Source organism: Ambystoma mexicanum, chromosome 3q, assembly GCF_040938575.1.
Source record: "Ambystoma mexicanum isolate Mex_15411 chromosome 3q, UKY_AmexF1_1, whole genome shotgun sequence".
NCBI classification, from domain to species: Eukaryota; Metazoa; Chordata; class Amphibia; order Caudata; family Ambystomatidae; genus Ambystoma; species Ambystoma mexicanum.
In genome coordinates, this window is record NC_090926.1 from 652,911,959 (window position 1) to 652,938,540 (window position 26,582).

The 26,582-nt window shown below is 46.6% G+C and overlaps 1 long non-coding RNA gene across 1 annotated transcript in view; it reads left to right on the forward strand.

Moving 5' to 3' along the window:
* The first annotated feature begins 4,227 nt into the window (after positions 1–4,227).
* The window catches only part of LOC138582856 (uncharacterized), a 66,030-nt gene continuing 43,675 nt past the window's right edge, over positions 4,228–26,582 (forward strand). The window contains exon 1 of the long non-coding RNA XR_011305092.1: positions 4,228–4,412. This is a non-coding gene — a long non-coding RNA (uncharacterized lncRNA). The remainder of the gene's footprint in view (positions 4,413–26,582) is intronic.

Consider the following 26,582-nt stretch of genomic DNA (forward strand, 5'->3'; position numbering starts at 1 on the left):
TACCTGTTTGTTTATCTATTTCAGCTGTGACTGCGTATAGTTGGGCAGCTAGAACAGCTAGAGCAAGAACCTGCTCACCTCTCATTACAAATATGCTCCCCTTCTACTCCTTTCCCTCCTGGTTCCATTTTCTCCCATACTGCAATCTATCATACTTGTTGTCCTCCTTTTTTCCTTACTAACAATTTCCTCTCTACTATCCAACTCGTTCCTGCTCTTTTTGAACACTATGTCATATACTGTTCTTGACTCATTCCCTCAATCCTCCTCTCGCCTTTTCTTTCTCCATTTCTGCCAAAGGTTCTTTGTTATAAAGATACTGCATTCTTCCTCATTTTGCTGCTATTCGAATATACATACTCACCTGCCTACCTTCACCCAATATGTCCCTCCCTCATTACCTACGTCACACCAGTTGCCTTTACATTGCTGCCCCTGCACTGCCCATTCCTCACTCACTTGTCTCCCATCTTTTCCTTTCTCCTGCCCTCTCTCACACTTCATTTCTCCCTGACTCTTTAGACCTCCATTATTCCCCATACTCCTTACACTCCTGAAACCCCGGCTTTCTATTTCCCTGCCCTTTAATCCTCTTCACTCTGCATTTCCATTCACTTGTGTGCCTTATTATCTATTGCCCCATTCTCCTGCCCTTGGCCAGTTTGCGTTGTTAGTACACACACTGCCAAAACTTGGTGAACCACAATTCAAGATGCCCTCTGCCTCAAAATTGAGTCATTACTCTCTAAAATCAATGCCAAAAAGGCCCTGATCGGCAGTAAGCCACAGGTGCTCGAACTGGCTACCCCCCTCCCCATAGGGGCTTGCACCTTGAAAATCCCTGCCTTTGCATTAAGTCAAGTTACATTTGAGCAAGTAGCAGCTACCATTAAAACACTCAAACTGTCCAACTGCAAAGGCAACTCTTGCCCCGCCCATATCGTGAAGCGCTACGCTCCCACTTGTATGCCTATCATCACTGACTTTGCCAACGCATCCTTCGCAACAAGCACAGTGTCCTCCATAATCAACTTCACCAGGGACACCCCTATTTAAAAGAAAACTTCCCTGGACTCCTCCATCCTGACCAACTACCATCCCATTACTACTGTCCCTTTATTGTAAAAAATCCTGGACTGCCTAGCCTATGCACAAGTCCAGCAATTCCTAGAAATCAACCACCTGCTCGGCAAATGGCAATCGGGCTTCAGCCATAAGCACAGCACAGAAACCGCCTAGCTGGACTTAAAAATACAAATGGATTCCATTCCGGACACTGGCAACCTAGTGATCCTTGTCTTCCTCGATCTCTCTGTGGCCTTTGGTTGATCACAACATCCAATGTCAACACCTGAATCAGCACTCCCACTTCTCGCCAGAAGCTACCTCATGGATAATATCCTTCCTCAGTGGTCGGACCATGTGGGTGGTCATAGGGGAATCAGCTGCTGATGCCATTCCAGCCCCACGTGGTGTACCACAAGGATCCTGTCTCTCTACCCACTCTTTATAAAACCTATACAAAACCCCTCTTTGACCTCCTTGATTCCAGAGAAATCATCTACACCAGTTTTGTGGATGATAATCAGATTCTCGTCCCACTCTGGTGATTATGACACTGATACCATCATAATTAACACACTCTACAGCACTATCCAAAATTGGAAGGCCACTCACAACCTCTGCCTGAACGATGAAAAACAGAGCTCCTCGTCATCGGCTCCCCACATAGGATTGGATACCTTGAATCAACTTTTATATCTTTCTGCATGTACGCCACATCCATCCTGGTCTGAAAGAAAATATAAACCTTGGGGTTTACCTCGAAACTTACCTAACTATGACCAGACAGATTAATGATATTGCATCCTCCACTGCCTACACAGCTAAACTTATTTTCCTGAGTAGGCAGTTCATCTCTCCCAGCAACTGCATCACACATGTTCGAGCTTTGATCCTTTCTAAAAAATGGACTACTGGAATGTCCTTCTTAGGTGTACCTCCAACGCCAACATGCTCAAACTCCAATTACTCCGAAACAAAGCACTTCGGACTCAAACGATCCGTCCACATCTCTGCTGTCAGACGCAAAGCCCATTGGCTCCCTGTTAAAGCTTGTGTAGAATTTATAACACTGTACATCACACACAACTGTGTCCACAAGAATGTCCGCCGCACCTCAACAACTGCATCACCCAAATCTCACCTGCATGCATGCTCAGATTTAACTCAAGCATTTCCTTGTTTACCCCATGCTTCAAGGGAAAATGGTCTGGTGGAGCCAGCTTCTGTGTAACGGCTCCCACACTCTGCAACCCTCTAGCTGCTCACATGTGTAATGAACAATCATTCCCGGTCTTTACAAAAATATATAATCTGCAACTGACCTTCTATGGCCTGTATATATTCTGTTTTGCTTGTAATCTGGAACTATGCAACTTCAAGCCTCACATATTCTGTACTGTTGCACCTGGTTACCTTCAGGTTTGGTGCACATTATAAGTGAATAAAACAAACAAACAAACAAGCCACGACATGGTTGTTCGACAACTATGAGTAACAATTGGACCTATGTATTTTCCTGTATTGACCATTTTGTACTTGCTTTCTCACCTATATGCTGTACTAATGCTGTAATACCATAGGGTCTAGTTGCTGTGAAAAATTTAAAAATAAAAAATAAAATAAAGAAAATACTTTGTACACATTACCCCTTTACCCTCACCTGGATAAGTTCAATCACATTATCTCCTGCCTTCGCTCACTCTCAATCACTCACTCACGCTTCTACCCTCCTTCATTCTCACCTCTCCTGTCCCATCAGTGTTCATGTTACGTGCCCCTTGTCTACTTTTCTCCCTCACTATCCTGCCTTTATTCCCTCTCCATTTCCATGCAATACCCTGCAGCAGGGCCCTGTGGATCTGTAGGAGATATTGATATGGAGGTGATGGGTTGGAGTGGAGTTAAGGGATATTTCAAGTGCCATAAGCATCACCCACAAAAAAGGTAACCCATGTTATGTTTTGAGATTAAAAGGTGAACTCCTTTAAATTGGTTATGTTCAATGACATTTCAAGTGTGTGGGGTAAGAACACCAGGAACATGCACAAAATGGTTCTGAATGATGTAGGAATGATCCTATGACATCACCTCCTGTAATCTCCGCTTCCATTGCCCTGAACCCTATTATTTTCAACATTAGCTTCAGGCTTGATCGTTCAATTCGACAGCAAAACCTGGCGAGGGGGCCCAGCTGTCTCTAGCTAGAGTCAGACCCCCCAACACAGAAAACTGTAAAAAAAAAAAACACAAAGTAGCATTTGTCCCTAAAGTTCAACATTGTTCAACCGGCCACTCTAGGCTCCGCCTCCATGACCCGCCCACCTGGGCCCTCTGTCATTTTTGCCCACTGGGCCCTTTACGTTTGCCAACATTGGCTTTAAATTAGGCCGCGTGATATTGGCAAGGTTGGAAAACAGGCTTGTGTTTCTAACGTAAAACAAACTGGGCTGTGCCTGCACTTTTTTGTGCGAAGGTAGGTTGTTTCTTTGGTTACACTGTACCCGTTCTTCTAATCAATAAAGTTCCAAGTCAAATAAGTTTTCACAGAATTTCTCATTTTTTTTTTTTTTGGGGGTTTTCAGCCCTTCTTGGATGACACGTGTTTCGGCTTATAGACAAATGGGCCTCATTCCGAGTATGGCGGTAAGGGATAGCGGCCACCCGTAACGAGACCGGTGGCGGTATTCCCTTACCGCCATACTCCGAGTTCCCTCTGCGCCCTCGCCCTTAACGCCTGCTTTGAGCAGGTGTTAAAGTCGAGGGCGCAAAGGGGCCTCCAAGCCAATAACGGTGACCGTAATGAACGGTCACCGTTATTTGCATCTTCCCCATTCCCATTGAGCCCTATGGGGGCTCATTTGGGAATGGGGAAGAGCCTTGGTGAATGGGGAATTACCGCCCCGCCAACCTTGGAATGGGGCGGTGATTCCGCCCAGGGCTGGACTGCCCCACCGGGACACCGGGACATCCCCCGGTAGGCCTCTGGCCTGCAGGGCCTCTTTGGCGCCTGAATCCGCCTGGGTGATTTGTGTGAATTGGCTGCCTGCAGTGCAGGCTGCCACCACTGACGCCACGCTGGCGCCTGGCACAGCCTGCACATTTTTTTCTTTCCAGGGTTGGGCTGGGAAGCTAGGCTGCGCGCCTGCGCATGAGGGCCTCGGCTGCCTCCTTAGCACGGGAACCGAAACCGCACATGCCCTGCCTGCCCCTGCACACACATTGCGCAGCAGCACAGGTCAGGTGCAGGGCAGGCTGGCAGTGCGGGCTGGGCAAAGAAGTGTTTGGTGTGCACTGCCAGGGCAGCGTAGGCCGCAGTGAGGGGCCTTCTTCGCTATGGCGTGATCAAGGTAAGCGTAGTTGACAGAGCCCATGTCTCCTCTTCTGCCGCATGGGCCAAGTGTTTCATTCCCCTTGTAGCTTGCAAGGCTCTGACAACGATCAGGTCGTTCATCACGAGTGACATGTGAGCACCGCACCAGTTTCGCTCACCTCTCCATTTTACTAGACAGTAAACTATGTCAAGTGTCACGTGTTGTTGTATATCTTTACACCAGTGCAGCTTGGCTGCCGTATACCCCCCACCCCCTGAATTGGCTACTGGTGAGTTCAGGAGAGGAGGTAATAAAGTCAATAGAGCGGCCCTCTTCGTCATCACACTGAGCTGCATTGCACACTGCCTCCCGCACAAGACGGTAAAAAAACACAAAGAGCAGCACTTTTAAAATCACAGTAGCCATTGTTTTATTATTTTGTTTGATAATTCAAATAGGGCTGGAACAGTGCAAATGAACCTTGCAAATCAGTATGCAACAGTGCCAAGCAACAGTGAAGATCAGTACAAAATAGCACATACTGTAAATGGAGGACTAGTCATTACCTGCGTGTTGGACTCACATTTGAATCCTTACTTTCCAAACCTTGAAGGGTGTATATGTATATGAAGCGGTTATTGAACTGTATATTGGCAGAAAACCTTAATTTCGCCAGACATGAATGTTACAATGCGAGCCAAAAAAGTCCCACAATTCATCACAAAAGAAAGTCAAATATCTGCGCTTACACTAGTTCCAATTACATCAACAAATTGTTCAATGACATCATCAAGGGCTCTGCACATAAAGTGATGAACTTGGCCATAAGCACTGCCCTTGGAGAGTACGAGTTGCTGAATTCTGGGTTATTTTTACCGTTAAGATAGCTCAGCGGGTTGAGAGCTTGCTGCTGTGATCTATGTGCGATCTGCAGGTCGCAGGTTCAAATCCCTGCAAGGTCAACTCAGCCATTCATCTTTCTGAAGTCCATAAACGAGTACCAACTTCCGTTTCTACGAAAGCGCCATTTAAATAACAAATCATTATCCTTTTTAGGATTTGCATTGTAACCTCAACGTCCCTAGAACTGGAGATGTTATGTTGCATTAACATAGGCCAATCCTTCTGCTTAGTAGAAAACCTCAGCATGACTAAGCAACAGTATATTGAGCTGGGTGTGTGATGTGGTCTCATGACAAAGCATATCCATATAACTCCAGGAAGCACGCATCACAACCTTCAGCTGGGCCCCTGTTCATGGCATGCCATGGCATGATAGCACAAGCAGCACATCGCCTGGTTCCTTGTAACAAGTGTCCCATTCACGTATGCAGCCTGTGTTAAATGGCACGCATACTCCTTCACTCAGACATGAAGACACATGTCAGTGTATGCACATGGTACACATTGCATGCTCTGCAACAATGCACTGTTTGGGGAGCTCAGATGCATGCGCAGATTTTGTTGAGCGCATAGTCATGCTATGCTCTGTATAATATAGTGGTGCACACTGCATGCTCTGCAGCAATGCACTGTTTGGGGAGCTCCGATGCATGCGCAGGTTGTGTTGAGCGCACATTTATGCTATGCGCTGTATAATGTAGTGGTGCACACTGCATGCTCTGCAGCAGTGCAATGTTTGGGGAGCTCAGATGCATGCGCAGGTTGTGTTGAGCGCATATTCATGCTATGCACTGTATAAAGTAGTGGTGCACACTGCATTCTCTGCAGCAATGCACTGTTTGGGGAGCTCAGATGCATGCGCAGGTTGTGTTGAGCGCACATTCATGCTGTGCGCTGTATAATGTAGTGGTGCACACTGCATGCTCTGCAGCAATGCACTGTTTGGGGAGCACAGATGCATGTGCAGGTTTTGTTGAGCGCATATTCGTGCTATGCGCTGTATCAGTTAGTTCAATGTATGAGTATGGCTCACACAGTGGGGGTCCTCCAGTCTTGTCCAATGTGTACCACTCGAATATACACTGCTGTGTGCAAAGCCACGGCTGTGTAGTATGTGTACCACGCAGATGTAACATAACACTCTCGGTTATAGAATGCAAAACTTGTTGTTAGACAGAATTGCATGCAGTACCCTCTGGGACCACCACACACAATTAGGACTACATGTGTAAGCAAGGCCAACCTTTGGTATCAGTCTGTACCACACAGTTTGTTGGTAGTGAGCTGAGCAGCCAGGCTTATCTCAAGAGTGAATGTGAGCAGTACACGTAGTTACACAGAGGACTTTCAATCATAGTGGTTCAAGTAGACACTTATACACAAGGTTTCTTGGTAAAACACTTATTAATTTATTAAACAATCATTTATAAAACATTTCACTAGAAGAAGACAACTTAATATTATATACCAATACACTTCAATACAAAACTCTAGTTTTATGAGACAGTTTGAGCTCCCCTGAAAAAGGAGCCAAATGGCAGTTCAGTTACTTAGCAGTGAGCAAAAAGGACAAATGTAAATTGAATAGATTACATATACTTTCTAGGCAGTGCAAATAGTCTCAGGTCACCAGAATAGTTCAATTCAAGTCAATAGGCCGTCAATGGGCTAGCGTTCTGGATAGGAAAGAGCAGTTCTGGTATCAAACGGTAAAGTCTTTGTAAAAGTTCTCAGAAGTAGTTTAGGTGAAAAAGAATCATTTGTGGGGTCACAGGCTGATTAGGCCTGCGAGTTGGGAAAGTTTCACGAACTTTCACCGCGAGAGTGGCGTTCTCTCAATTGGGTTGGCACAGTACCTTTGTATGAAGAAAACAAATGTTGCTGAAGTCGTGGTTCCTGGCAGTTCCTGCAGATCTCGCTGTTCCTGAGCCTCAGTCGTGGGGACAAGAGAGAGGACGTCGGGGACTCCTGCACTGCACTGGATCGTTGAAGAAAGCAAACAAAATGGAGTCACTTCAGTTCGAGTAGCTGTAGATTCAAGAACACTAGATTCAAGAACACAAACTGGTGTCCCTCTCCCTGGTTAAACCTAACCAACCTTGAGAATGGTATCCAGGTGTATTACTAGTTGATTTGTCCCACCAACTCAAAGGAAGAAGCCGTCCTTGAAGGAGCTTCTCTGTCGAATGGAGTTTGGCAATTCGGACCTGCAACAGTGCTTCACCGGGAAAATCGACGGTCCAGTGGTTTCAGGAGCCGTCCTCTTCCAGCTCGTCTTCGGTTCTTTCAACAGAGTCCAGTGGTCGACTCTGCCTTCCAGTCGACGAGGCTCGCCTTTTAAACAGTTTTCTCCCTTTCATTCCAGCATAGCTGTCACTCACCCAGCAGGGTGGCTGTCCTTGCTGGACAGTCAGCCACCCAATCATGCCAGAGTGCATTTGGGGCTCCTAGGAGACTAAGCACAGGGAGTTTTGGGCACCTCCCTCACTTCCTGCCCACCCCAGAAACTCAGACGCCAAGGGCGGGACTTCAGTCCTGAAGCCCGCCAAAGTCACACGAACAAAGGGACCAAACCTGGTTTGGCGCTCAGATACAAACACTAGAAGGACCTTTCCAAAAAGAAATGGCGAAAAAAGAAGACCGGGACCTGTTTAAACAAAGGGGCTTAAGGTGCCATCTTGAAAAACATGGCTCCTGTGATTTTTAGCTACCGGTGTTCACGGTCGGGAAAAACCACTGCCACCAGCCTTTTCAACAGGAAAGGGTAGCATTTGACTGCTACATGAGTGTTTTGACACAGGGAGTACTATGTAACCCCTCCAGCACTCCATTGTAAGATGGTGTGTGCTGGGTCTAGGAAGTTGGAAAAGACTAGTAAAGTCAATTTCACTTTACATTCTCCGGGAAACAGTAGTTTATCCCAGAGAAGGTACTTAAACCTTTGGGAAGTCTAAAAGACATCCCTGTGTCACTGCACTGAAGGTGCTGTGTAACACACATCAAAAGATGATGCCCATGGAGTTATCTAAAACGCCATAATCAAAGAACACAAATGTAAAACACACATCAAAACACATGAAAGAGTGGGAAAAAAAGGCTCACACACTTTCTAGGTAATAAAATCAAGTCCTCAAAATCCAGCAAAGTTGCTGGAGGTCTCTAACATGAAGGGAATTAGCACATTTACGAGAATTCTCCCTAACACTTAGACAAGTGTACAGACGTATTCAGTGAACTCAAGTGGTCAAACAGTGTACCAATGAGACATGGGAGGGGTGTACCACTCAGGCATATGGGCTGTGTTCACAGCATGCATAAAGCACACAGTAGACTTCCCAACCATCCTGGACACATATCAAAACTGCCCGCATGACACATAAGGCAACCATTGCCTACTTTCGAGTCGCGACTCAGTGTACTGCTAGACCATTGCACAAATCTAGATTAAACCAGGAGACAGACCTTCTCTTGCTACGCCCGGCACCTGGCCTACTGGAACACCATACTGAGGCCTTTCCAGGATGGGACTGAATACCCTGGTTATATGCCGACCCCCTAGTGTGGGATTCACAAGCTACTACAACCTGTAACTTCCCTGTCACCGCACTCTGTTGTTGCTAGCTAGTTTCAAACTATATAAAACCAATAACAAAATACTAATGCAGAGTTCAAGCCGACCAGATATGAAGTCAGTATTCAATTCATATATTTTTTCCAAACTCATTTTTAAAATATTTGATGCTGTTTAGCCTGTCCGGGTCAAGATTACAGCAAGTCAAACGTGTCACAGTTAATTGACCTCTCAGAATTTTTCTTTTGCAAGTTGTTTCTTTTATTTTTTATATGGTTAACTTTCTTTTAATTTGTAGAAGGTGCAGCCATGACCCTCTGCCTTTTCTTCTAACCGATTGAGTGTGGAATGAGTGTGGATCAAATGCATTGTGGGTATGCAAATTAGCCCAAATGCAAACCTTTTCTGCAGGAAATTGTCTTTGTCTAAGAGGGCAGTGGTTCTTCATACATAACTTAATCAACCCAAGACAGACATTTGCAAGATCATGAACTTATTTAAAACATGAATTTTTGTTAATCCATATATGATTTAAACATGGTTTAAACGCACTAATTTGGACTAATTGTATCGAACATCTTCTTGGGGGATACTCACAATTCCCTCATAAAAGGGTTGGGCTCACGTGCTATGCTCGCTCCTTTGGCGAAATATGGGGCCACTTTGAAAATAATTTCCAGGGCCACTTTTGGTTCCCAGTCCAGCCCTGATTCCGCCATCCACCAAGGCGCTGCCGTTCCGGGTACGGCGTCAACCAAGGCGTTAATAGCGCCATTGGTTAGCGCCGTACTCGGAATGAGTCCCATTGCCTTTTTCAAATCCAGGCCTTAATATGCTTTGGTCTTCCAAAATTAATTAAATTCTCGTCTTGTGTGGAAATCTACATTTCAAGGGCTCAATCCCTCCTGAAAAGTCTGTTCTTCCTGCTTCAAGCGTCGGATAGCCCATTACTCAACTCCAAGGATTCCTAAGCAGCTACCAAATCAGGTCGTAAAGGTACAAGTAATAGATATCACCAAAAGGTTCCTCAAAGTCACAACAACTGCGTTTATAACGTGACTAACATGAGAAATGACAGCTCCAAATTCTTCCAGCACAAGCGGACAAGGCGTGCAGCGGTGATTGCCTTGCAATGACGGAGCAGTGCATAATGGAGATGCGTGTACCACCCGGCAGACGATGCTGGTAGATCGACAGCCGAGATCCAGCCTACGTGTGTACTCAGAGCGTCCATTGTGCGTGCCCCCATGCTCTGGTCCTGATCAAAGCGGCTCCATCCATTAGAATTGACGGGCTATCCCATTGGTGACAGGTGGCTTCAATGCACGTTGCCCACAGTTACTAGCGATAAGGAGACAGACCCAGAGTGGGGTGGATACCCTTCTGGAGGGAAGGTAACGCTAAAAGGTTGTTTCATCGTTTCAAAACCTGTAGGAACCCATGCCACACAACACACGTTAACAACAAATCTAGAGGCAGCTCTCACGCGTCCTTCTGTCCCAGGGTGCAACACTGACTGACAGAGCTGCGCAGAGTGCCTCGATTGAAAACAACGAAGAGCAACATGTGTTCACCTATACGTTTTTCATTGAGAATGTTTTGCTTTACAAGCAGCAGCTGGAGAATGACCAGAATATAGGCTGACCAGATTTCAAAATAAAAGAACCGGGACATGGCAACGAACATAAAAGTAGGACTAACTCTAGAAAGTTGCTGTCAGGGCACTGCACTTCAGTAGCGTTTGGAGTAGAAGCAAGTTTGCGTATTATACTATTCAAAGAAACACATATTACAATTAATTTATCACAAACTAACACTATCTTAAATTGTAAAATGCAGCTTTTCTTCTGTGTGAGATTGTGCATTCCTGCCTGCCAGCTATGAAGACCTGCTACAAACAACCTGAACCACTGCAGTTTCTAATGGGAACATAACATTGAGAAAGGGGGAAAGGGCTCCAAATTCCGGGACGTCTGGTCACCCTACCAGAATAAGATGAAGTACAGGGCAAGTTCTCCAGTGGCAGTGCCTGCTTCTGAGAGTTCCCTTTTTGGTTACATTGCATATCACTCCTACCTGTCCTTACCTATGTAGGTTCTCTCACCTTTCCACCCCTTCAATTAGGGGGGCAATTGCTTACCGGGTGCTGGGGTGAGTGTCGCACTCTCACTGGAACAGCAAATCAGAGATGGCTATTATTCTCTCGCTCGTCAAACTCATTGGCCCTCATTACGACCCTGGCGGAGATCCATGGTGCAATTTGCACCATGGACCATGGCGCAGAGCTGCCAACTCCGCCATGGGGGTTGGCGGACTTACCGCCCCATTCCGACCTTGGCGGGGCGGTAAGTCCCCAATCCCCATTTACCCTTCCCCATTCCCATTTTTGCCCCATAGGGTATAATGGGAGTGGGGAAGGCGTTAATTACGCCACCGTAGATTACGGTGGCGTAATTAACGAGAGGACCCGTAGCGCCATGGATTTTTCCGCCCGGAAAATCCGGGCGTAAAAATCACCATGGCGCTACGGAAAGTCCTAATCTGGCGGAGAGGTACGCCATGCATTACGCTGGCGTAAACCCCTCTCCGCCAGGGTCGTAATGAGGGCCATTGTGTTACTCATCTTGTTACTGCTATGTGGCAAAATACCCCCAAGGGCTCCAACAACTATAGAGTTGTCTTTAGTCCTCGTGAGGACAGGGGCCAACATTATCGCAACACCAGCGCATTGTGGGTGGGGCACATCGTTTCTCAATGATCACACCAACATGCGCTTTAGAGTAAACACGGTGAATAACGGGCTGACGGATGGACACGCGCCTCGCTCATATTTATTTGTATTGATTATATATAGTTCTCTTTTCCTAAAGCGCTCTACAAGCCAGAAGTAGAACATAGCACAATATTTTAAAATAAGGACACATGAAAGCAATTTGAACTAAGCCATTCCTTTGGGAAAGCAGTACGCAGGAGATGTGCCCGGACAGAGCAGGACGAGTGAAAGAGAGACACAGTCCTGCACAGAGAGAGCGGCGGTGGCTTTCCATAGTGGGTGCATTGATACTGAAAGAAACATTGCAAAGGGCATCTAGAATCATAAAACGGTCGGGGCAGGATATCGTTGGAGGTAAACGCCTATGCAGATGCTTAGAGACTTGGCACAGGATATGGAAGGGAAGGCAAAGAGGAGAGAGGAGCATTGGCAATGACAACAGTTTGGGCTTTTTTGTAGGCATGACAAAGGCACTTGTCAGGCACAGCTGTAATGGTATTAACTACCCATTGTTGGCAGCAAGGGCAAAATGGTGCGAGTGCCTGGGCATCTAATAGCACTGCTTGGCAAAAGTGTACAACTTACGCACAAGCCAAACATGTTGGTTTGCCAGTGCGTGTTCTAAACAGGATTTCAGTGGCTTTGCCAATGCTTGTTGTCAACAGGACTTAAGTGAAGAACACACATAGGCCCTCATTACGACCCTGGCGGAAAGTGACTGACCTGACCGCCATAGCGTAAATAACGTTTCCGCCATTGCACGACGGAGCAAAGTGCGGCTAATTCCGACCCATCGGGCACGAGCACTACGTCATGGCGGAAGTGCAAAGTCTGCGATGGCGGAAATGTCCCCAAAACGCCCCTCACCGCCGTCGTACGGCGCCCTAGGTGCAATTCCGCCACCCATCTGAGCGGTCACCGTAATGAGCGGCAATCGGAAAGTACGGTGACCGTAAATATACGGAAACGGAAGTAAAAAAATGGTCCCGGAACGGGAAACAGCACGCCGTACACCTATAAAATCAGAATTCCCACACAACCATAAAAAATACTACCCTGAGACACATCCCAACCCGTCATCCACCCTAGTGAAAGCAATAAAAATGGGAAAGGTAGCGAAAAAAGCGTGCGACCGCAAGCGGCAGGTCCACTTCTCCCGTGAGGAACTCACCGTGCTCACAGAGACCCTCCAGGAGAATGCTGCCGTCGTCTTCTCGACGCAAATGACCAGGACGGCACTTGCGAACAAGAAGGCCATATGGGCCCTGGTGGCACAGCGGGTAAGTGCGGTGGGGACCGCACCCCGCAACCCACAGCAATGCAGAAAGCGATGGGACGACCTGCGGATACGCGTACGGAGCATACTATCCGCCAACCGTAACATTGCCACAGCTACCGGGGGAGGATCGGAATCACCCATCAAGTTGACCCCCTGGGAAGAAATCTGTGCTTCCACCATTGGAATGGAGAGTATAGAGGGAGTCGGAGGGATGGAGAAAGGAGTGCAGACATCCGAAGAATCAGGTAGGTGGGCCAAATAAAACAATGCTAAATACACAATGTCCAATCATGTGAAGTACCATGTGTCCACATAGTGCAACAGTAACACATGTCCAGGAGAACGTCCACATACATTGGCCTGATAGCGCACTTTAAAACTCACATTAAATACATAAATAATTAAAAATCCTAAAAACACCCTCTACACGTGCAGCAGGCACACCCTAACTGCAGGCTGCAAAACAACTGCATCCTCAATCCACACAAAAATGAAACCACCTCCAAGGCCCCGACCCAAATCACCCTCAGGTACCACCCCAATGCATGTGATACATTGCCATTCCAATTTCAACAGACCCATTAATAACGCTCGCCCTCCTTTACTCCACCACAGGGTCCGATTCAAACGACGAGCTCCAGGACACCCCTACCAGCACACCTGCAAAGAGGGCCAAGACCAACGGCCAAAGACCCTCCACCTCAGCTGCACGCATCAAGACACGGCAGCAGCACAAATCAAGTGGCAGCACACAGGAGGGAACTTCAACAGGCACCCCAGCAGCCAGCATGCCCACAACAGCACCACCACAGGTCCCCCCAATGGATGCCACAGAAGGCACTGCTTCTGGTGGCAGCAGCACCATAGGTGACACTGCATTAATGGCAGCATGCTCCGACACAGAAAACGGGGATGTCGAAGTAAGATCCATCCATGACCTGTCTCAATCCCCCTGTTTGTTCCATCCCGTACACCATGAGGATACCACGCAGGGGCACCCACAAGACGACGACTGTCCATCCCCCACAAGCCCTGTGGCAAGGCAACATGAGGTGACCAGCCCCTCTGTGACACCACCGCAAATGGCCATGGCACAGCAGAGGCAACAGTCCCTCGACCAGGTGATCGTGCAACAGCAGCAACTGGCCACGCTCTTCAAGGACCATGCGGATGAATGTGGGGGTACTAAGGCAGCCATAGAAACATCAACTGAGACACTTAGGGCAGAAATGGAGAGAAGTACAGAGACACTAAGGGCACAAATGGAGAGAAGCACCGAGAGCCTGAGAGTACAAATGGAGAGAAGCACCGAGAGCCTGAGAGTACAAATGGAGAGAAGCACCGAGAGCCTGAGGGGGGAACTGCATGCGACGTCCAAAGACGTATGTGCTGAACTTGCCGCTGTGCGCCGTGTGCTCACTGAGCTCTCACAAACCCTTAGGGACATGCATGGACGTGAGCAGGCAAAGACATCATCCGTTGCAAGTTCCGTCCAGGGCAGCCCCCAACGTAGATCTGGGAGGAACCTGCGCTCCACAGGCAGGGGTGCCCCTGATACCCGGAGAGGGGGCTTGCAATAGCGTCTGCCCACTGACAATGAGCATCTTCGGACACTGGTGTTCGGGGGGGAGGTAGGAGGGTGGAGGGGGTGTGTTGGGCTCACTTGGGTGGCGGGTCGATGGGGTGTGTAACATAATTTCACATATGCTATAAACAATGCACGATCATCCAATTAGATGTGTGGACATTGATCTTTGTGTACGAGGCCTTTATAGGCGTACAGTCCATATTGTGCATGTTCCAGACACACACAGTGCCACAAGTCCCGTGTCCATGTATCAGCCACCAGGCGTGAGTGCTAGAAGCATGAATCAATGAGAATCTGACGAATGTCACGGCCCTCCTGTGCCTCGCAGACTCCTTGAGGTGCTGCCAATCATCAGGTGCTTGCAGTTCTGCGTCAGGGGGCATGGGCACATTTCTACGTACGCACATGTTGTGTAGCATGACACATGCCATGACCATCTTTGCAACCTTCTCATGGCGGTACAGGAGTGCCCCGCCAGACCTGCTGAGGCTGCGGAAACGAGTCTTCAGTAGGCCGAATGCCTGTTCTATGACTACACGGGTACGTGAGTGGGCATGGTTGTAGTCCTCCTCATGCTGGTTCTGTGGGTTCTGGAGTGGTGTAAGGAGCCATCTCTTCAGTGGATACCCGGCATCACCTGTATGTGGACAATAAAGGATGTTTGTGGAATGACATTGCTACGTACGCCCCCCCCCTTCCTGCCAGGTCATTGCCGCATCACATACCCCACATTATCATGCATGAAATGAGACTCACCGAGTAGCCAGGATCTGTTCCCTGCGTGTCGCTCCATGTAGCGTGGTATTGTAGAGTTCCTCAAGACCATAGAATCATGGGTTGATCCAGGAAAGCGTGCACAACAATGTGTAATGATCCTGTTGGAGTCAGACACCATTTGTACATTAAGAGAATGAAATTGTTTTCGGTTGCGGTACTGGGCCTCCATGGCATGTGGGACGACCAATTCCACATGGGTGCAGTCGATGGCACCAATGCAACCCGGTATGCCGCCAAGTGCATGGAATCCCACTTTTGTGTTCGTAATTTCCTGCTCCGAGCGTGGTAGAGAGATGTAGTCGTCTGCGTGCTTCAGGAGGGCATCGAGCACTTTCAATAGTGTCCGTGAGAACACTGGCTGTGAAATGCCATGCAACTGTCCGACTGTGTGCTGGTAGGTGCCTGTGGCCAGGAAGTGGAGTACAGACACCACCTTCAGTAGGGGTGGGATGGCGGTTGGGCTATCTATCATGCTGACAAGGTCAGCCTGTGTGATGTCCACAATGGCGGTTATGGTGTCCCGGTCCAAACGGTAGAGGGTGTGGATCTGCTCATCCGTGAGGTTGAACGGATGTGCTCGAGGCGTGGGATTGCGGGCTGCCTGCGTGGTGGTAGAGGCTGTGCTGGCGGGCCTTGTTGGCCCTGCCTTGCCCTCCTCCTCCTCCTGCGTCTCCTCTGTGCGGCCGGTTGTTGTAGTAGTTGGTGTTCGTCTTCTTCTTGAAGTTGGAGTACTTGCAGTGCTATCAGGTCCCCCAGGGCCAACATCGCTAGTCCTGCCAGTAGCATTTTGGAGTGGGTGTGGTTGTGTGAGGGGGTTGGGTGTGCAATTTATGTGTTTTCAAGCTGTATTGCCTCCACCTGTGGTGATTCTTTCCACCTGTGCAAGCTGCAATCCCCTTTGGGCGAGCACGTCACGCACACAACGCTGCAATTCGACGCATGGCATCTTGCTATTACAATCATGTATTTGATCCCGATGGCAGTGAAATATTGGTTCATATGTTCATTCTGCTATGGTCCCATTGTTTCACATACTATCTTTGCAGTCGCGAACAAACTTGTGAAGGGTCAGTGCAATGTAGTACTCGATTAACGGTGGACCCTCATGCAGCACTGTACCGCGGTTCACCGACGGGCGGGGCGTCCCATTTGTGAGTGAAGCCACTTTGCATTTTCACACATTGCCGCACTACATGGATGGATTTGTGATTTCAAGCGGTCACAGATGCCTTTTCGACGTGATGTTGCAAATGAGGAATTCGAAGGACGGCGCTTTCGGTCTTCAGCTAGCGGCGAGGAGACGCCCACAGGTCTGACTGCAAATATAACGTTCTATTGTTTAATGTCCTTGGGACAGGGGCCATGGCGAGAATGCAATGATTGATATGAATAGTATGGGATGCGCAATAGCGTAGTGGACGATAAGGCAGGACGTTCTCAAATACATGTTACTTCACAACACTGGATTTCCGGCCTGGAGCACGGTGGATTTTGCAGACTGCATTACGCACAGACTCAATGGAAATTTCACATGTTATGTGAGTACATAATCAGGCGTTTTCATACCGGGATGAGGGAATGATGTATGGATGCATGGACAGATGATTTGATGGGGAGTTTGCCATGTACAGGGCTTTTTGGAATCTATCCACCTCCCCTGCGCTATGTGATGCAGAGCTGCCAAAGTGGGACCATCGTCTATCTGCCCTTGTTGAACCCTCCCTGTCTCGACGCGCCTTCAAACACTTGTGTCTATGCACGTTACTAATCCCATCGAATGGATTCTGTTTTGACAGACGCATGCACACAAACACTCGTTTGTAATAGTGTTTTCACCTCGATTTTTATAGTTATGATTGGCAAGTGATTTTTGGGTGGGAATAATCCTTTGGAGTGGGCTAGCATGCATATGGCTGTAGATTTAGTGTGATCATTGAAGTGAGTAATACAAATCAAGTTCTGATGGCCATACTATTCTTTTTCATTTCATTTGGGTGACAGGTATCTCCTCCCCTTTTGCCGCTGCCATCTGTATGCCACTCCTGCAGATGGCTTTTACTCCCGACACCTGCTGCTTCGAGTTAATCAGTGGAGCACCATTACGATCTTATGGGACGATCGCCAATGGGCCACATGCCCTTACGCAGTACTAGTGGCTAGGAGCAACATTTCGACCTTTCAGCTGGACTAGTGCCTACCTAATGGGACGGCCCTGCGGTTCTAGGCGCTTCCATGTTGCCTTTTTGAACGTGAATGTAGCCCCTGTGTACCATGAAGGAACAGGGCGTCACACAAGAAGAAGCTGGTCATTTATTGCGGATGCAGCCCGCAATAATGAAATATATTTTGGGGTTAATGACCTAATGGCTGTATGGGCTTGGTGATTTTGTGGTCCATTAAATTTCTATTCTGATATTAACCGTGTAGCGTTATTCTTTGCAAGTAATGTAGCATATTCCTATTTGTGGAGCCATGTATTGTGAGAAGATCTGCATTGGGTTCCGGCTTCTGAGTATAGTTGCGTGGTACTGTACTGGCCGCATTTGCCTACGAAGCCCAGTGTGGTCAGGGATAGGGGCTACCATTATGACTGTTTTAATGATGTCATGCTCAGGGGCGGGGATTAGCTTTTGTGTAACAGATGCCGGTCAGCCAGGTGGATTGGTGGAATGATGTGATTATCAGAATATGGCTGGTCACAGGTGCCTGTGTTTGCGTGCGTTTCTTGGAGGGAGACTGAGGTCATGTCCATTGGAATGGCTTCTGTATTCGTGCCATCTGTGCCCTGCAGCTCCCATTGGCCCCTCTTGAGATGGGCCTGGCTGCTCAGTCACTCTGCCAACTTGTGTGGTACATGCTTATGCTGATGGTTGGTTTGTTTACTGGCAGGAGTACAGGGTTGGTGCAGTCTCCCTCAGGATACTGCTTTGAATGTTGTCTTACACTGGTGTCAGTCGATGGGGGGGCCTGTTTTTGTTTGTCTCATTTTTCTGCTCATGTTGCTGTACTTGAACCTTCACATGCCTGTGCTGCATCAGTACGGCAATGGTGCCATGGCAAATATGGATGGCCACTCACAAGGCACTTGGAGCCCCTAGATTCATTTGTTCGTTGGCATGCATGGGTGACTTGTACATTTCACTGGTTGCATTGTGTGACTTCATTGCACCTACGAGGAGTTGTGCAATGTGGCCAGGGAGTGGTGTACAGGCACTCAGTAGGGCGGTTTACGGTTGATTCACGATGCCTTACTTCTCACCATGGCGGAATGGTACTTTCCGCCATGCTTGATGGCGTTAGGTACATGCCCGCTAGGGTCAGAATTTGCGTACCATTGCGCCATGGTGGTAATTACGGTTTGGCATGGCGCGCGTGCGCGTACTTTGTGCAGTTAGCGTTGGCGTTCACTACGGTGTCGCTAATGGCATCGTACTTTACGGTGACGGGTCATAATCGCACCGAGCGCTATTCGATGGCGGTATTGCATTTCCGCCATCGTTTTTCGATTTCCGCCAGGGTCGTAATGAGGGCCATAGTGCTTATAAATTGAGTGGCTGAATGCAGGCCTGGTAAGACATTTTTATTACACCAGCAGCGTGTTTACAACTCCAATTCAGCCATTAACTCTCAGAAGACTGCTTTGAACAAACACTGGCAGGCACTTTGAATGCAAAGCCTGATGGTAAGGCTTGATTAAAGCAAGCTCAATGGGGAGGTGTTTAGGGCTGCAGAGGCAGGGATGGGTGGGAAAGGATGTAGGGATTAGCATGGCCATGGGTAAGTACATAACTAAACAACACCTACAGACTCTGTGCCCCTCCTCATATGTCATTCCTCCCTATCTGTACTCCAATGCAATAGTTTCAGCGTGTAGGGGTCGCGAGCGACGCCTTAATAGCACAAACTAAAAATTAGATGAATGGCAATGTTGACGATAATCTAAAAAGGGCAGCGGGACTAAGCAGGGAGCCTCACAAGAAGAGGAGAACGGTTGCCAGACGTGGATGAAACCATTGTGGAAATGAGGGGTATTTGTGGCAGGGGACTTAAGTACAGAGGGCATTTAATGAAAACGGTGTCATTGAAAGCACCAAGAGTTATCAATGACACAGATGCCATTGGCACGTGACAGTGTCGTCTTTATGGGCTGTCAAGGTTACCAGATTATATCCTGGGAAACTCTCTTGGTGACCTTAGCACTGTCCCTGTAGTCGCTGGATCAGAGATGACTGGGGCAGTGCCGAACCGTAAACAAAGATGGTGCTTATAAGAGCCCCTATATCTTTATGTGTTTCCCACACATTGTCCCTGTCCTGCTTCTCATTTGAGGGTGTACCAGTCATATGGGGCCAGGCGAGAACAGTCGGGTACGTGGTGGTGGGTGGCAGTAGTGCCCTTAGTTTATGGGCATGGAATATGAAGGCCGCAGATTGAGGATAGTGCATTTTTGAATCAAGAGAGTTGTCAAAGTCCAAAGTGTTGAACGTGGAAAAAACAAACAGCAAGTGTGATGGAAAACCGTAGCGACAAGGTGATAAAAAAGATGGCTCCTTGCATGCTATGAGTGTGCATCATGGGAAGAGTGAGGGGTTAAAAGGGTCTCGAGGTTTTAAAATGGATGTTTTATATTACCAGATGTGATCTGCCTTGCACAACAGGTTGATGTCTGAGAGTATGGTGGTAGAGAGCCCGGGTTGAGGAAATTTGCAGGAAGGTGAAACAAAAGTACTGGGGTGAAGGAAAGAGTGGCAGATGAAGGCGAAACATCAGAGTTAAGGTTAAAGAGCCAAGTACCTGGGGGTGCGGGGGCGGGGTGATGGAGCACATGATTTATGAGCAGCAGATCTCAGGCCATGGAGGTCAAAGGACAATGGGACTTGAGAGTGAAAGGCGGAAGAGCCGCATTAAGAAGGAAGTGGTGAGAGGGGAGGAGTAATAGAGACAGGTGTACTTTCAGAGCACAAACAAGAGTGCGAGTGCGGGGAGGGAAGTTAGGCCAGATCAAAATCTCTTGGAATAGAAAGAAAAGGTAGAATGACGGTGAAGAGTTCAAAGTAGGAGATTAAAGATACCGAGGAGAAAGACATTCATGGATAATGGGAAGAAAGAAGCCAGTTGACAGTCGAATGATTCACGCAAACTCACAGGGAACATGAGGATAGAGAGAAAGGCATGCTATGCGGGTAAGGATGGGAGAAAAATGTAAAGTGGCCTTCAAAGGACATCCTCAAAAAGAGTTAAGGGGAGCAGGGGATTCCATATAGAAAGGGGTGATTCACTGAGTTTTGGGCCCTTCCTGTTGCTGCTAGAATGTTCTTTCTCCGTCAGACCTGATAGGGGACAACGTAGTGCGCCTGATGCGTTGATGTCATTCAGGGGAACGTGGGAAAGTAGCTGCTCACCTAACCAATACCCTTAGTGCTCCTGACACTGCCCCTAAGACCCCTGGACTACTGGCCTCAATACTTAGCAACCTGCATAGCGTTTTATCACTCAGCAAAAAAGCACGTTTGGCCTGAAGCAGACATCTTTGGTTTTGACAACCTAAGTGTGTGAGTTATCCAATTTACCTTTTAAAATGAAACTGATTCAGTGGGAGGCACCACCATAAGTAGGTCCTACCTAGCTTTATCCCTTGGCATGTGGAAACGATTTTTTTTCACTATAGTTCTTGCCTAGGTAGCCTAAGAATTATTATTGTGTAGTGAGCGGTTTTACAGTATGCAATCTGTGTTTGCAATTGTGTATGTGAGAGTCTACATTTTTGTCTTACACAACACTTTTGCACATTTCAGAAATCATCTTTTTACACAGTATTCGGAGAGGTATTCTTATAAAAGCAAACACGTCAATTGTGTCAACTGGGTGCTTTTATTGGGTATTGTGAAGCACAGTATCTTGAGACCCCCAACACATCCAAGATCTCAGGTTCAACTGTTATAACTCAAGCAACAACAAACTCTCCAAGATTCAGTGTTCCAATTAGAGCATCATGTCGCATGCTCATTCTAGAATGAACATGGCACAGCAAATCATAAAACAAGAGTCATTTATACAACACATCCCCATCCCTATTTTACAAAAAAAAAATTAATTCATGAACACACATATTTACAAATGTATCACTTTAAATGAGCACGAAACAAGTTATCTCTTAATTTTTGCAACTCTGGACATGTTCCAGATTTGCCCACTTTCCAACCCCACAGCATTTCTAAAAACCCGCACAACTTTTTAACGGGGTCCGTATACAGGGGCTCTCCTTTCTTCGAGAGCACAGCCTTTCTTATCCAAACCCAGTCTCCAACTTTAACCACCGTTCTCTTTTTAGGATTTCTCTCATTAACTTTTTCCACCCATTTTCCTTTACGTACATCCATTCTCTTTTTTACATCTTCCACAACTACATCCGTCTCTCTTCCCTTGCCCAGCCAAGCTGGAGCCACCACTGTATTAGCTTTCCTGCCCCTCATGAGTTCAAAGGGGCTCACACCTCTCTCAGAACCAGGAGCCATCCGCAACGCATACAACCTTTCCCTCACAGCTACTCTTTTATCTAAACCATATGCGTTCTCTCTACGGATAGCTTCCATAATACACCTATTGACCCATTCGACCATACCATTTCCTTGTGGATAATAAAGAGGCGTCCTTTTGTGCCCAATCCCACATTTAACCATATAATCTCTGAGCAACTTTCCAGTGAATTGGGGACCATTATCTGTGAGAATACTACTAGGTAGACCCTCCCTTTCAAATACATTTTCAAGAAATTCTATAATGCGTTGACATGTAACTTCTCTCATGATCTTGAACTCCGTCCATCTTGAGAATGTGTCAACTAGGACAAGAATAAACTTTCCTCTTCCCATCCCAATGTCAACCGGACCTAAAACATCCACTGCTAAGTCTTGCCACACTCCCTCAGGTATACTTGTCTTTCCCATGGGTTGAGACACAGCCATCACATTTTTTCCAGATCTAATACAATCTGTACATGCACCAACCACTTTTTCAATTTCGCGGTCAATACCAGGCCACCAGTAATCCGCTTGTATGCCCTTGATGAGCAGATTTTATCAGCTTTTCCCTCAGGCACCCAGGAACTACCAATTTGTCCTATCGGAACAATAGCCCCCCTTTCACTGACAATTCAATTCTTACTTCCCATAATGATCTTTCCTCCCCGGAAAGTAATCTTTTCTCCGGCCACCCATTTTCTACAAACATCACTATGCGTTTCCACATTTCATCTGATTCTAACACCCGAATCCATTCTTGCTTTTGTATGATACCCTCTGCAGTTACAAAAACCATTTCACTCTCACCACACACATTATTGCTGCCCTCACTTGCCCCATCCTCCAGTTTCACCCTAGAGGCAAGGTCTGCTCGCAGGTTTTCTTTCCCTGCAACCACTTCTATATAGAACTTGTGGCATTGTAGTCTTGTGACCCAACCGGCAACTCTCCTTGATACCTTGTCAAGGCCTTTATTTTCAAAAATTGCCTTGAGAGGCTTATGATCTGTTCTCAAAGTAAAATCCTGACCCCACACAAAATTCTTCATTTCCTCAATGCCCCAATAGCACGCCAAGGCTTCCTTTTCCAACACAGAATAATTAAGTTCTGTCCCTCTCAACATTCATGATGCATGCATTACAACCACCTCTGAGCCATCCACATCTGGTTGCAACATCACTACTCCTATACCAGTATCACTGGCATCCACTGACAGAATAGTTATTTTCCTTGTATCAAACATCGATAAGGGTTTGGCCATATCTATTTTTCTCTTCATCTCTTCAAATTGTCTTTCACATTCCCTACTCCAAACGAATTCAACTCCTTTCCTTAACAATGCCCTTAAAGAGGTTATACAGTCAGCATAATTGTCAACAAATTATGATAAAATTCAATAGTACCTAGAAATGACCTCAATTCAGCTTTATTGCTAGGAGATTTTGCCTTAAGAATGGAATCCACCAGATTCCTTTTTGGTTTAAGCCCATGCTCTGATATTTCATGGCCTAGATATTCAACAACCTGTGTCATAAAAACACACTTTTCACTTCGCAAAGTTATGCCTCTCTCCTTAAAAATATTGAGAACCTCTTCCAGTCTCCCCTTCAATTGTTCCTCATCCTTGCCACATGTGAGAACATCATCCTGATAGCACCAGATACCTTTAACATCTTTTAACAACTTGTCCATAGCCTTTTGGAATACCGAAGATGCCGATATTAAACCAAAAGGCATGCGCCGAAATTGATATATTCCCTCATAATTAATGAAAGTAGTCAATTTGCGAGATTCAGCATCTAAATTGATTTGATGGAAGGCACTTGCCATATCTAGTTTGGCAAAAAAATGTGCACTTCCAATTCTACTCAACAACTCTCCGATGTTTAGGAGAGGGTGGCGATCTGTCACAACACACCGATTAAGTTCTCTTAGATCAATGCACACTCTCAAATCTCCAATACTTTTCTTCACCACTTGGATTGTGTGGATTGTGTGCTAAAGTGTGATTGACTGTTGCACTATCCGTTTACTTACCTGCAATTACCCTGAACTACAAGTCCCAGCAGCACTAGCGCTGCTGAAAAAGAAACATCATGCACTTCTGAGACGGTGCCGGTCTATGCCGGTCCACGGCGGACATCGGCTATCGGCCCGACACTCTGTTCCGCAATCAATATACAAAGGTAAAAGATGGGATTTCCAAATTTATTGCACTTACTCAGTGATGCAAAGCGCTTAGAGAATGAACAACTTGTCAAGCGCTACATCAACTCTAGGGAAGTGCCGCAGCCTGGTGCTGCACCACCCTTAAGTCGTAGTGGGACTGCGATCTTAGAACAACCGAAGATTCCTTCCAAACCAGAGGTCCTTAAAATAGCATTACTTAATACGAGGTCTCTTAACAAACATGCCCAAAACGTTCACGATTATATCCTTGAAGAGGAACTAGATATCCTCTTCCTCACTGAGACCTGGCTACAAGAACCTACCGGTCCGACCATTAGTACAGCCGTCCCACCTAACTTTAGTATCCACTTCGAAAACAGAGCAATAGGAAAGGGAGGCCGAGTCGCCATAATAGTCAGACAAGACATACATCTTTTCACCTCTCCCATTCAATGCCCGGAGTGCGAAGTTCTCCATCTCAAATTCACCCCCTCTCAAAACAATTGTATCAATTTTATTGTAATCTACAGACCCCTATCACTCACTTTGGACTTTAACGACGACCTTTGCCATATTCTTAACAATCTTAAAGGAAAGAACTCAGGCACAATCCTTCTGGGCGACCTAAACAGATGGAGGGGAAACCCCATCGACAAAGAGGCCATTAGCCTAGAAAAAAACCTCTCCAACATCAGTTACTCGATCGCCAACAATGGTCCTACCATCAATTCAAACAACCAACTTGATTGGATTATTACCAACAATGTAGACCTCACAGTTACAAACACACAGCCCTGTATCTGGAGCGATCACTATAAAATCGAAGCCACACTATCCCTGTCATTTGAAAAAACTCACCTTGACAACACACCCAAAACTATTCAGAGTAGAAACCTCAAGAGAATCATGCCAGATATTCTCTCGCAGGGGATCTCATACATCATGGATAACACCACTGATGATGATCCCTGTGACATTATTATTACCACCTATAATAACCACTTCCAAGAGCTCCTAGATAAAAATGCCCCGCTGAAAAACAAACAAGTGCGCCCCAACCCCAACCACCAAAGTTGGTACACCGTGGAACTAGGCACCCTTAAGATAGCCAAAAGGAAACTCGAAAGACAGTGGCTTAAAACCCCCACAGAACCTAATAAAGACATATGGAAGAAATCTGATATCCTGTATAGAAATAAAGTAACTGAAACAAAGAAAAACTATTATAATGAGCAAATTACAGGTGCATCCAACTCCACAGGAAAGCTGTTTCAAATTCTAAAAACTTTTGAAAAGCCGCCTACCCTCACCCCTCCCTTCCACCCAACCATGTTGGATTGTGAAAAAGTTCAAACTGCATTCGCACAAAAAATCTTAAAAGCTAGAGACACCATTTTAAATTGCAATATCGTTGACACCACACTGACTTCTAACAAAGCTGACCCTGAAATTAAAGCATCCAAATTTCAATTCACACCAATATCACCAGAAATCATGTCAGACACTCACTCCAACATGAATTGCACTTCATGCCCTGAAAATATATTGCCCCCCAAATTCATGCTAGATAACGCAGGCATTTTTTCACGTTTTGTACGCCGTATTGCAAACTCGTCTTTTTGAGACCGGACTGTTCCTACTAGTCTAAAAACAGTAACAGTTACACCATTGGTTAAAAAGCCTGGCCTTGACCAGCAAAACCTGGCCAATCTTCGACCCATCATGAATTGCAACTTCTTGTTGAAGATCCTCGATAAAATAGCCACGAACCAACTCCAAGAATGTGTAGACAAGCACGACTTGCTACACCCACAGCAATCAGGATTTAGAAGTGCACACAGCACCGAATCAGCATAAAATGCTGTAAATCCTTGATAAAGGAAAGGCCGGCCTGATCATACTATTGGACCTCTCGGCAGCATTTGATTTATTAGATCATGGAAAGCTCCGTGAGGCCCTGGGAAAAGCAGGAAACTGTGCCGAGGAAGCCATTGAGTGGATATCCTCCTTTCTGGAGGACAGAAAATCTAAAATCACCTGGGGTGGATATTCCTCTAGTACGAACCCCGTGGATTGTGGCGTCCCACAAGGCGCCAGCTTCTCCCCTCTCCTATTTAATCTATATATTCGCTGCCTCTGCGCCCTTCTTTCACAGTTGGGAATTTACTTTACCAACTTTGCAGATGATACACAGCTGATTATAGAACTCAGTGGAGACCACACTACAGACAACAACAGGCTGTCAGCTATCTATAATACTATAGAAAGCTGGATGAAGGCCCACTGGATGTGTCTGAATGGTTCAAAAACAGAACTTATGACACTTGGATCTACAAAAGCTTTATCCAACCTAGGCCCAGTCTATTCATCATTCAATATCAAGGACACCAACATTGTGGTATCAAGTAAAGTGAAAACACTTGGCATATACCTGCAATCCTCACTAGGAGCAGATGCACAGGTCTCATACCTGAAAAAGAACTGTCAATACTACCAGAGATTGCTACGCCGCATTAGGCCATATCTCAACGCCAAAAATAGCGCCACCATTGCTAGAGCCACGATTCTGTCCCGACTGGACTATGGGAACGCGTTGATGCTTGGTTCAAGTAACTCCTGCATTAA